The following is a 13,078-nucleotide window of genomic DNA, read 5'->3' on the forward strand; positions in this document are numbered from 1 at the left end:
AGCGAGCCCTAGGATCCCCATTTTTTGATGGACGCGGGGAAGAAGATGACTCTCATCAGAAGTCTTCCTCCCCCCTCTCACATGCGGGGTGCATGCTAAGCAGCCCAAGTGGCCAATCCAGACCAACTCTAGCCTGACTAGGCCTGAATAAAACAAGTTCTCACATTCTTTGTCAAGTTTTGAATTTCAGTACTTCATCAAGGTCTAATGTCTCGAACAAGATTAAGTACCATATATATATATATATATATATATATATGAAGAGAGCATATCCAAGTCAAGACAATGTCATTCGAATACTCTATGAATATGCTTGGTTAGAAGATGTTGGGCTCTGAAATGCGAAGAAGAATGAGACTTCTATTTTCACTATTTGGTTGGAAGAAGTCCCATTCCTTTTTCGGATTCTGAAAGAAATGAGAATGCTCTAATTTCTGAAAATCCAACCTAAACTCTGCTCTAATATTCAAATTTCATGCCAATTTCGATTCTAGTCACAAACCAAATACATCAGAAACTATAACTGTTTTTTTTATTTCCATCCATTTCGATTCCAATAGCGAACCAAACACACCGTACATGTATGATGCAAGCCTAAACGGACAAACAGCAAATCCCTATGCATTCACACCTTTTGGGATCCCCCCTCCTTTGGAGCAATCCGCTTGTCTTCAAAGGGTTGATGGAATCTTCCTCAACACTGGGAGGCAAGACTGAATCCAGGCAGGGGAAACGAAGGACAAAGGATCTCATAAACCTTATAGCAGGTTTTAGCTGAAAGGAAGGTGGCAGTAGATTCAAAAGCGGGTTTTTTTTTTTTCTACCCAAAAAAAAAAGAAGCAGATTAATGCCCTGATGCAAGCGCAACACGGCTGTAACATTGAATCAGGTATCTCTGGCCATCAGCTAGCGTACAAAACTCAGCAGTAGTAGCAGGTGGCTCGGTGCGACCGGTCAAAGTGTATTGCTTATCTAACTCTCAATTCCACGGCCCAAAGCTCTTTTCTTGGCATTTGCAGTACCCCTTGGCCCAGCATATTTGTTTGTTACAATGGAACATGTGAGCCACGTACACAATGAACAGATGCTGCCTGGCATGCCACGTCAGTATCTGTCCATTTTTAACCTGAAGCACTTTGAAGAGGTGCCCATGTTCTTACTTGCCCTCTTGACATTCCAGTTTTGGATTACCAGCTGTACTTCGATTCAACATCTCCTTCCAAAGATTTCATAATTTTTTCTTCAAAAAATTGAACCCATCTCATTAAAATAATAAATTAATAAATAAGTCAAAATATTTTATGATCTTACTGAATGGCCGAGGAAAGAAGAAAGGATAACGCCACCAAGGTGGTAGCCTAGTGGTACTCGGCAGAAATTCTAACCTTAAGGTCCCAAGTTCGAATCGCTGCGGCGACGATTAAATTGTGGACCGAAGCTCACTACTTTGGCCACTGCTTGGACTTGAGGTATAGGACCGCTCTTGAACCGCTAGTAGCCGGGGTGGTGCCGGATGTGACGTACTCACACTTGGAACTCGAGCCAGAGCCCAGAGGGGTAGCTGAGCCGGGCCCATGGGTGGGGAGGGTATGAGTAAAACCGGTCGGGGTGCCCAACACACGGCCATTTCTGCCCGCATCGAACATTCTCCTGGCGGGGCGGGGGCCCAGTGGGGGCTGCTACGCGGGGTTGGGCTTGTCCCTTCCTCCCCCCTACCCCTTTTTCACTAGCAAAAAAAAAAAAAAAAAAAAAAAAGAAGAAAGGATAATCTTTTTTTTTTTTCCTTGACATTTGCATTTATACGTTGGTGGTACCTTGGTGTTTTTACTTTCCGTTCTTAAAAAGCAATTTTAGGCTACATGGTAGGAATTAGGCCTCCGGTGGAAACCCCGAGAAGACACCAGAAATAGGCTAGCTGGCACCTTATCATGCATGAATACTAAGCATGCATAACCACTAACAACCACAATTAGACTAACCATACAAGGGTTGGATTTTGGTTGGCCGACTCGATTCAATAGGATTCGTTTCAGATCCTTGGTTCAGTCGCTCAGTTTTGAATCAGAATCAATATTTGCCTAGAGCAGGTCACAATAACTGGATGTGCAGTCCAGTTCCTTGGTGTGCTGACTCAGGAACAGCTACTTTGTCGGTCAAGTTGGGTGACGTACTTGGGTTGAGCCCCTAATCCAAGTTTTAAAAATATATATTATAATTTATAAATAACCTTTCACTCGAGATGGCAAAACAGTAGAAGTCAAAAATATTTAAAAAAATTGCTCTAAACAAAGAAATCAGTGAAATAATTCATCCAGCATCCAGCATCCATCTAACATATCCATCATGTTGGAAAAACAAGAATAACGGAAACAGCTTTGGTCCTTTGTGCCCCACAAGAACACACAGCATCTGCATCTTGCCCATTGACATCGACAGCACATGAAACGGAAACCATAATAATAACATCAATAACAATAATAATAATTGCACGAGCAAGCGTAGCATTCTTCCTCTTCCCATCAGAAGAGGGAGGCTGTCAGCTCGTTTACCTCTTCTTCTAAAATCTGGTTGCAATCAGGTTTTAAAATTAAACTGGTATTCAATCATGTGATGGGCCAAAACCAAGATACTGCCGAACCCTATCCTAAGACAGCTTTTTCACTTATTTGAGTTAGTGATGGGTACGTTGCTCCAAGCAATGTTTTAAAACCTGGACTGCTGATTGAACCCGAAGAAAATGACCAGGTTATGTGTCACCTGTTCAACTGGGAATGAGCCATAACATGATAAATATATTAACTATTAATTATTTATATATCTAAAATTTAATAAAGAATTAAAAGATATGTATGAAAGAACTATCTAGTAACTTTCAGAGCTTTGTTGCACTTTCCTAGAGGGGTACTCCTTGAATTACATGCTACGTGGTACTTCGCTTAGAGAATGGCACTTCACAAGCCCTTGGGATTGAAAATGGTGAAGCTGCTTCACAAATTAAGTATATAGGCATTACCTTGCATCGACAATGCAAAACCAAATATTTAACAGTAGGGTACTCCTTGAATTTACATCTTGTCTAGACTTTATATAGGAAGGGGAATACAACCGGCGGGCCCTATATTGGATATCGATTACTAACATTCCTAGACTTGTTCTCAGGCCCCAGAAGTAATGGAATTTTGATATTCAAAATTACAGTTGTGCACTATTTAATATTAAATGACATTGACACAAGCAGTCTCTGTTGATTGAAACAGTGTCTGCATGAATATAAAGTTAATAGATGTTTATACCATATGATTTGTGCATGTCATGGTGTGCTTAACTATTACAAACACACAAATTTGATAGGCACAGGATTAGGCATGAAAGAAGGGAAGAGTGGAGGCCACAAGGATTTCATCAGCAGAAGGGTAAAAGTAGGAAGATCATGGTCATTTTAACTTGTTATCTTCAAATTTATACCATTAACCGCATGGAACACATATACAGAATTCAGTTGACCACATTGAAAAACTGTGATACACAAATGACTTGCACAACATCTACATGAGCAGACATGGAAATGCATGCCGTGTTGTTGGGCATATAAATTGCTTGTGTTGCTAAGGACTTCATGGAAAGATAAATGCATCATTAAAAATAATATCTTGAAAAATAGGATATGATATTAAGTTATTTACATCCTAAGGGCTTAAAATAGTTGGTTTGGAACTAAAAAGCAGCCAATATCCATGCAAGAACCTATAGATTATTTTGATAACCTGACCGTAAGTTCTTGAAATGAAGCAGCAACTAGGACTATTAAGTTCCATACACTGCTAAGAATGGCCCAGGCAGGTAATCTAAGTGGGCGAAAGAATATTAAATCTTTAAATTAAAACCATGAGTTGATGATGGCCTGGAACCCGGCCTCCTTATGGATACTATGGTATATATACATGGCCAATGCATTTGCCCAGCTACCGAAATGAAAAGGAACAAAAAAACGCTAACAGGGTACAACAGACCTCTTTTGAAGGAATATGTATGGAATATCAGCTTCCTCATATAAGATGGGCATATGTGTTACCACATCGATTGAGGAAATGTTTCCTGCTATAACATACAATCTGCATCCACCAAAGATAATCAGAATATTAAACATATGCTACCCGTGAAAGTACAAGGAAAATAACTTAGAAACTGACATACACTGTATAAACTTTAATTGCAGTATGTGTATTAAATTCTCGATGCATGAGCCATTAAGCTGGTAAAAGATGAGAGGATAAAAATTTTCATTCTTATCAATGCATGCCAACCACATAATATAAGTATCTACTATTCAACATAGTTCAACATATTGGGATGTATCCATATCATCCAATAATTATGTTTTTTTCTACAGGTGATTTCCAATACTCTACGTACCTCCCTTGTTTGTAATAAAGTAGGCCCAAGATATCCAAAACATATTGCAATCAACGAATTCTGGAATAAATTTGATTTCTGATACATAAAGAACAGTACCAGACAGAGGCATGCAACATCTCAAAAGTCTCCCCTGTTCACAAATCTTTTCAAATTGCACAGGTAATGTTTCCACTAAACAGCATCATCACATAACAGGAGAGAATCCATAGGTGTCCTAAATGACGGCATAAATTTGGCAAGCACAATATACTACACAATATTTAATGCAGCACTGTTCAAATTATTCCACAAAGAAACTAAGATTTTCTCAACATCAGATTTCGTCTCAACAAAACAATTTTCAGCTTTGTTAAATCATGTCACAAACATGTTAGTTATTGTATTGAAGACAAATTAAAGTATCAGAACGAATTGAGATGTCGAGTTGATTGAAAAGCTATTGTTGGCGGCAAAAACGTTGTTTTTCAGCAGAATCAAACATCAGTCAGCTAAATCTGAGAAAAGCTCTGTTTCTTATATTCTATCTCAAAGAAACGAGGTTCATTAACAAAAGGTTCATTAGCAAACATATCAAGATGAAGTCTGGGCAGAAGAGTTCTATTCCAGGTTTTCAAATCCAAAGGTCTCAATCACCTTGGTGGTTGGCCAATACCATGATGGACTGAGATCTTGGTTAATCTGGGCCAAGATGGAACCAAATGGGAAACACCGAGATATCCAGGGTCCTAGCCAATAATATAGGATCATCGATATCGAAATCTCAGCAAATAAAGTAAATATGAGAATACAATTATACCAAGGCACTGATTTGAATATTTATAAATACAAGATTAATTTAAAACGGTAAAAATTGACTAGAAAATGTCAATTGATTTTTATCATGCCAGTCAATTTATCAGATTATAGTGATTTTTATTGACCAAGATAGAAATGGCAGAGGTATTGATTATATCATCTCAATCAAAATGAAAACCTTGGCTCTACTGTAAAGATATGAAACCAATTAAAGCCAGTGCAGTAAAATTTTTAGCCAAACTTCCAATGTATAAGCAGGGCTGGTTCTACTTTGATTATATTCAAGAATGTTCTCAGAGTTGAAGCTCACTGGACGTGCTTCAATTGAGAACAACCACCATAAAGGCAACAAAAAAAAAAAACAATCGGCTTTTCCTTCAGAAATGTAGAAACATATAGAAAATATGTATTTATGAAATGCAGTGGGCTTTTTATTATTGATGGACATCCCATCACATACCACCACTCCAGTTCCCAATTGAAGCTGCAGTTGACCTTGCACTTTGGTTCACAACTCCCTACTTTAACTTCCTTTGCATGCTGATCTAAATCATTGCCACAACTAGGTTGTAGATGGTGGTTGCCAAATTGCTTTCCAAAAGAATCTACTTCTAATTAGTGTAGACATAAATTATTGTACTTTTTAAAGCCACAAGTTTATGAAAAGTAATAGATAACACTAAGAAGACGTCTACAGGTCAGCTTTAAGAAGACCTTTGGTATTGCTATTGATTATTAGAGAACTCATACAACATGTTATAAGGAACATGGGGCATAATACAAGTGGTTGTAGTTACCAATGTCAATGGTACAGGTTTAATCAAGAGAAATAGATGGCTGAGGCACAAGGTCGGAGGAACCGATGCCTGACCCCGTACCGGTTCTCCGGCGTTTTTAGAAAGAAAGGCCAACCAACCTATTTAATCTTTTCAGGATTTTTTTAGAATTATTGTTCCAAGATTTTTGTTTTAGCCAACCCATCGAATCTTTTCAGCATTTTTTTAGAATTATTGCCCTAAGATTTTTGCTTCAGCCAACCCATCAAATCTTTTTAGCATTTTTAGAATTATTGCCCTTACAATTTGCTTTATTTTTCTTGTCTTTCTACTTATGTGTGGCTCGCTCTTATTATATAAAGGCCCCACTCCCTTGTATTGGAATCATTGAAGTTTTGAGTAATCAAATTATTCCACAAATTTTCTTTTGATGTGATCACAAGAGAGCAATGTGCTTGCTCTTCCCCTTCCATCCTTCTTCGAAGGCGACGTGCTCGCCTCGACCCGCTTCCCCTTCGTCATAAAATTTATCAACAGAACTAACTACCTTTGAGACAAGAAACTCTAGAAGCATATGCCTCCACACCCTAAAAGTGTTATAATACAACCAAAATAATCCTCTTGTGACAAAGTCATTCACCATCCAGATTATACTTGTATCTCCCAATACTCTAGAATCCCCTTGAACAAAAAGTATCTCTACAAAAGCCTCTAGAAATACCACAAACAATAACTAAAGCAATAATCAGAATTTATCTTGAATACAAATTCAATCAAAAAAGGTAGTTGATACAAAAAAGTTGCTTGATACAAAAAAGTTGCTTTCTAGTATATGACACCGCCTTCAGAAAGCTCATCTGCTAAACATCATCAATCTCTGATATGAGGCTGGGCAACTGATTAACAAGCAGACCATATGACCGGAAAAGATCAGTATACAATTAAATAAAATCTGTAAGTTATCCTGACTAACAAGATTATGAAGAAAAAGCCAAGCTATATAATCAGAATCATTATCAAAGGCAAGAATCGCCTTCATATAAATTATATCTCCAAAGCATCAGACATTCCAATGCTGGAAAATTTAATCATGCATCACCAAACAAAAAAAAAAGGAAAAATGTCAGCAAATAGTGACAATTAGTGCTTATAAAGTCTAAAGATGCTCACTGATACAGTCTAAACGCCTCCATCTTCAAACTCTTGCAAGACTGCAACAACAACAAGAACAACAGGAGTTATAATTAAATTCTATCCTGAATGGCACAACCAGAAGAAGAAAATACCCCTTAATCTAATAAAAGGTATGAAATTCCTTCACAAAAATCATATTTTACAAACATTGACAATATATCGGGCCAAGTTCAAAAACTCATTAACAAGCGAAACATGGAGAGGATAAGGGTCATTAAAGGGTGACAAGACTGAATTTTCGATGGAAACGGAGTTTTGCGAATTCTCCCCAGAACTGGAAGATCATTTCGAGATCTTCGAGCATATTCGAGGGTTCAATGTTACTATTGTCACTTTGGCAACCCCCTTCAACACAAGACGCTTCCACCAGTACCAGCCCTTAAAAATCTGCGAATATAGCACAGGTAAGAGTTAAAAGATATGCTGACTCGTAAGAGTATGAAAAGCAAAAAAAAAAAAGAAGAAAAGGGAAACGCCAATTTATACAATCAAAATCTTAATCAAAGGTGAGATAAATCATGCCGATAAGTCTGATCGCGCATCGACATACAAATCAAGAATCAAGAATTAGAAATTCGTTGAAATATAAAAACTCTAAAACAAGAAAAGCTCCAGCATTCGATCAGAATTCTAGATGGACCAACAAGAAAAATAAGAAGACGACCGCAAAAGAGAATTAGCCTCTCAGTGCGGCGCCTTCTCTTTTCCCTCGCTCCTCTCTCCACTCTCCTGACGCTCTCTCCATCAGCGTTCTCTTGGGAAGGAGCTTCTATATTTATAAAGAATTCAGAGCCCAACGCTATATCATCTCGTTTTCTTGCTAAGTTACCATTGGCATTGTAAGTGCGTTAAAAATCAAAACCCTGAAAAAAAAATCCTCCAGCATTCGATCAAAACCCTAAACGAACCAAGAAACAGGTAAAGAGAAAACGAGAAAAAGGCGAAGGATGGAGAGAGCGAGGAAGGAGAGCACTGAGAGAAGGATCACCAAGAGGATTCTACAGCGTGGTGGACCTCCCGGTGCAGAGCCTTCTTCTTTTCCCCTCGACTCCCTCGCCTTCTCTTCCCCCGCTCCGCTCCCTTTCTCCTCGCTCTCTCCATCCCACTCTCCGTAAACGATCCCTGAGACGAGAAGGGGTTATGTATTTCTATAGGCGGTATGGCTGTGGGCCCCGTAGGTGTGACTTAAACGCGGCCGACGAGGCTCCGTTTGAAAACTTAGAATTGAGGGGAAAGAAGTGGATCGGTCGGAAAAGCTAAAAATTTTGGTGTTTGGAAATTTTTTTAGTAAAGAAAGAGAGAAAAAAAAAAAAAAATAAAATAGGATAAAAAATTTTGGGCTCCAATTCTCTTCTTGCTTTTCTTACATAAGTGGAAGAATTTGGAGAAAAAAAAATTGGAACTTAATAAATTTTTTATAATACCTATTTTGCCTTTAAATTAAAAAAGTACTAAATTAAAAGGATAAATATATCCTAAGGCCGTAGATCCAATCCGACCCAATCCGATTTTTTAGTGAGTTGGGTCTGGGTCTAAAATTAAGACCCAAACAAAGATCCAGATTGGGTTGGGATTACTTATGATCCAGTCCGACCCCGATCCATTTGTACCTCTACTTATCACCTCTACTCATAAGCATACCCCTTTTATAATAAGGGTATTTTAGTAAAAGTATTAACAAGGTATGTTTTCTTCTCTTTTCTCTCCAAACTCCCAAGCAAGAGGAAAAAAAGTACTTTCTCTTCCCTCCTAAACCTTCCAAATAAGAGGAGAGGAAAATCTATTATATTCCTTTTTTTTCTTTTTCCTTCTCATTAAAATTTTTCTTCCTTTTCTTTTCTCCTCAAAACTCCCAAATGGAGGGTAAATGGAGGGTAAAACTTGGGACTTAATAAGTTATAATTAGATTTTCTTTCAGATTTGTGTTTGTGCAGTCTGCAGTACTTTTGCCGACTTCTTGTGAACCTTTGGCTTCCTAGCCACGAACTTACAATTTAGAACTAACTTAAGCTTCAAATAGGGTATCATTATTAGTTTCCGGTCAGCATATTTTATATGAAACTTTTAATCTAGAGACGTATAATAACTTTATAACTGTAACTTGGGAATATGCAAATAATTTTTGATTAAAAGATGGCCTTATAAATAACCTTTTTTCCCGACATTGATATATAATTAAACATGATGCTGGCAGGACTTGCAGACTTACAAGGATTATGAAGCATGCTCGTTGAAGGACTTCCAAGTAATTGAAGGCTAATAGAGGGATGCTCAAATTTCCTACAGAGCATGCGATGGCTCTATAATTTCAAGCCTCTCCCGATAAAGTTGGTGGAATCGTTTCTTTCTATTTCCTGTGCTCTCCTCTTCCACCTCCTCTTCTATACTATCTTCTTCTCAAATCTGTGGCATCTACATTCCTTCTTCTGCCTTTTTACTTGCCTCCTTATTGCCACAGAATCCTGAATTGAAGTCGAAGCACAGTTTGGAACGACCTTGAGGTCGGCTAGAACAAAGTAGAATGAAGTGATTGAGGTGTGCTAGAGCTAGCTTCATATAGAATGGCCTGCAAGAAATCTGCTTGCCAGAGAGTTTCCGATGGAGACCCTCCAATGTTTAAGTCATAATAGAGAGACAACAGTATGAAAGGAAGAAAGTTTAGCAGAATGGTACTCTCTGTGATCAATATTGTATTACGTCTTACTTGTGTGTCATACCCGAGGTCTACCAGACTACTTATTTATATAGGAGAGTCAATTTTATCGTTACCTAGGTCAGCATGCACCATAGTCAAATGGTGGCCAAAGTATGGCCTTAGTGTAGGTTGTTAGAATAATCAACTCGAAAAACTCAAATAATCCACAAATAATTTAATATCACTGAAACAATTGGTTCTGATCCGTATCTCTTTGATGTCATTTTCTTTCGATCCAAAATAAAATAAATAATATCTCTAGATCGGTCCGAGGCATGTAATCACTGTCTTTGAAAGAGATTCGCCTCCATACGTGCACCGGATTCTGGCGATCCCTTCCCAAGATACAACAGACCGTTGAATTTGTAGGCGTGCACATTACTACAATATCTTTTGAACTCAGCAGGAACTTTTCTGTATGCTCGTACATAATAGATTTAGAGTCAAAGGACGAAGAGAGATCGGCGAAGAGGAGATCCCAACAGTAAGATCTCCCCTCTTCTCTTCTCCCCTCACTGCTTGAAAAGAAAATGAGAAAAGAAAGGAAAGAAAAACCAAAGAAGGAAAAGCCCCTAACGCATATGAAAAGGAGGAATTAAATGAGGGTGAGAGGGCTCTCCTCTCTCTCCCACTTCGAGTAACGTTGGAGCCCAACGTATATATGGCATTCACAATGGGTTTAAATGAGTTTAAATGAGGTGGAATGGTTTCATAACCGTTTCAAATTTCAAAACCTCTTACATTCCCCACCATTTTGAAATTTCAATTTTTTTTTGAGATAATTCTGAAAATGTCAAAAATTTTGAAAAATTCAAAATACGAGCATTCAGTACACTTATTTTCGATGAAAGATGTCTTCCGGACTTGAACCTTCATCTAGTTGGTATTTCACCATCCACACCCGTCCGAAGTGAACTTGGACTTTATGTATAGATTTTAAAATACCGAGCAACTAAGAATTGACCCTGCATGTGAGTTCCATCGGGGTAGCGCATTACGGCCGTGCGCAAGTATCTTATTTTCTGACCATCTCTTAGAGAACAAGCCTTAATTCTCTATTTGACTACGGCCCTACAGTCACACTCACATCAGTGATATATCCAAGAGTATACTGCAACTCTATATCTTGCTATAATAGCTTTGATATCATTAAGGCATTACGGCAACCTCTTGTCTAGTGCAGTTGAGCACCTACTCCATAGAGTTGGGTACTGAACTGAGTTCACTTTAAATTTGGTGCTCCTACCAGCCACTCGATCAGCTTATTTGTCCCATTGAACCTATATCTTTCAAAATTGTTAGAGTACTCAACTCAAAGAACTCAAATAATCCACAAATAATTTAATATCACTGAAACAACTGGTTCCGATGTGTACCTCTTTGATGTCGTTTCCTTTCGATCCAAAATAAAATAAATAATACCTGTAGATTGGTCTGAGGCATGTAATCACTATCTTTGAAAGAGATTCGCCTCCTTATGTGCACCGGGTTCAGACGATCCCTCCCCAAGATACAACGGATTGTTGAATTTGTGGACGTGCACAGTACTACAAAATCTCTTGAACTCAGCAGGAACTTTTCTGTATGCTCATACACAATAGATTTAGAGCCAAATGACAAAGAAAGATCGACGAAGAGAAGACCAATAGCAAGATCTCCCATCTTCTCTTCTCCCCTCACTGCTTGAAAAGAAAATCAGAAAAAAAAGAAAAGAAAAACCAAAGAAGAAAAAGCCCCGAACGGATATGAAGAGGAGGAATTAAATGAGAGTGAGAGAGCTCTCCTCTCTCTCCCACCTCAAGTAACATTGGAGCCCAACGTATATATGGCATTCACAATGGGTTTAAATGAGTTTAAACGGGGTGGAACAGTTTTATAACTGTTTCAAATTTCAAAACCTCTTACATTCTCCACCATTTTGAAATTTTAATTTTTTTTTGAGATAATTTTGAAAATATCAAAAATTTTAAAAAATTTAAAGTACGAGCAGTCAGTACACTTAACTTTTGATGAAAGGTGTCTTTCGGACTTGAAGCTTCATCTAGTTGGTATTTCACCATCCACACCGATCCGAAGTGAACAAAGTCTTGAACTTAGACTTTATGTATAGATTTTAAAATACCGAACAACTAAGAGTTGACCCTGCATGTGAGTTCCATCGGGGTAGCGCATTACGACCGTGCGCAAGTATCTTGTTTTGTGAGTGTCTCTTAGAGAACAAACCTTAATTCTCTATTCGACTGCAGCCCAACAGTCACACTCACATCAGTGATATCTCCAAGAGTATACTGCAACTCTATACCCTGCTATAATAGCCTTGATATCATTAAGGCATTACGCCATCCTCCTGTCTAGTGCAGTTGAGCACCTGCTCCATAGAGATGGGTAGTGAACTGAGTTCACTTTAAATTTGGTGCTCCTACCAGCCACTCGGTCAGCTTGTTTGTCCTATTGAACCTATATCTTTCAAAATTGTTAGAGTAATCAACTCAAAGAACTCAAATAATCCATAATAATTTAATATCACTAAAACAACTGGTTCCGATGTGTACCTCTTTGATGTCGTTTCCTTTCGATCCAACATAAAATAAATAATACCTGTAGATCGGTTCGAGGTGTGTAATCACTTCTTTGAAAGATATTCGCCTCCTTACGTGCACGGAATTTTGGCGATACCTCTCCAAGATATAACAGACCGTTGAATTTGTAGACGTGCACAGTACTACAAAATCTCTTGAACTCAGTAGGAACTTTTCTGTATGCTTATACACAATAGATTTAGAGCCAAAGGACAAAGAGAGATCGACGAAGAGAAGACCAACAGCAAGATCTCCCCTCTTCTTTTCTCCCCTCACCGCTTGAAAAAAAAAATCAGAAAAGAAAGGAAACAAAAACCAAAGAAGGAAAAGCTCCTAACGGATATGAAGAGGAGGAATTAAATAAGAGTGAGAGGGCTCTCCTCTCTCTCCCGCCTCAAGTAACATTGGAGCCCAACGTACATATGGCATTCACAATGGGTTTAAATGAGTTTAAATGGGGTGGGACGGTTTCATAACCGTTTCAAATTTCAAAACCTCTTACATTCCCCACCATTTTGAAATTTCAATTTTTTTTGAGATAATCCTGAAAATGTCAAAAATTTTGAAAAATTCAAAGTACGAGCATTCAGTGCACCTAGCTTTTGATGAAAGGTGTCTTTTGG

At 38.2% G+C, this 13,078-nt stretch overlaps 1 long non-coding RNA gene across 7 annotated transcripts; it reads right to left on the reverse strand.

The window, feature by feature from the left end:
- Nucleotides 1-1,758: 1,758 nt before the first annotated feature.
- On the reverse strand, nucleotides 1,759-8,295 carry LOC103712735 (uncharacterized). Of its 7 annotated transcripts, none has more exons than XR_016399414.1 (4): nucleotides 8,170-8,295; nucleotides 7,158-7,568; nucleotides 4,011-4,112; nucleotides 1,759-2,409 (listed from the first exon to the last, which is right to left on the reverse strand). It is a non-coding gene; the product is annotated as an uncharacterized LOC103712735 (long non-coding RNA). The 7 variants fall into 7 exon arrangements; XR_015975633.2 differs by having other exon boundaries at nucleotides 1,759-2,765; XR_015975630.2 differs by having other exon boundaries at nucleotides 4,011-7,568.
- Between the last annotated feature and the right edge of the window lie 4,783 nt (nucleotides 8,296-13,078).

The sequence above is a fragment of the Phoenix dactylifera genome, chromosome 2, assembly GCF_051530095.1.
Source record: "Phoenix dactylifera cultivar Ajwa chromosome 2, Ajwa_hap1_PhDact_Kaust_v1.1, whole genome shotgun sequence".
NCBI classification, from domain to species: domain Eukaryota; kingdom Viridiplantae; phylum Streptophyta; class Magnoliopsida; order Arecales; family Arecaceae; genus Phoenix; species Phoenix dactylifera.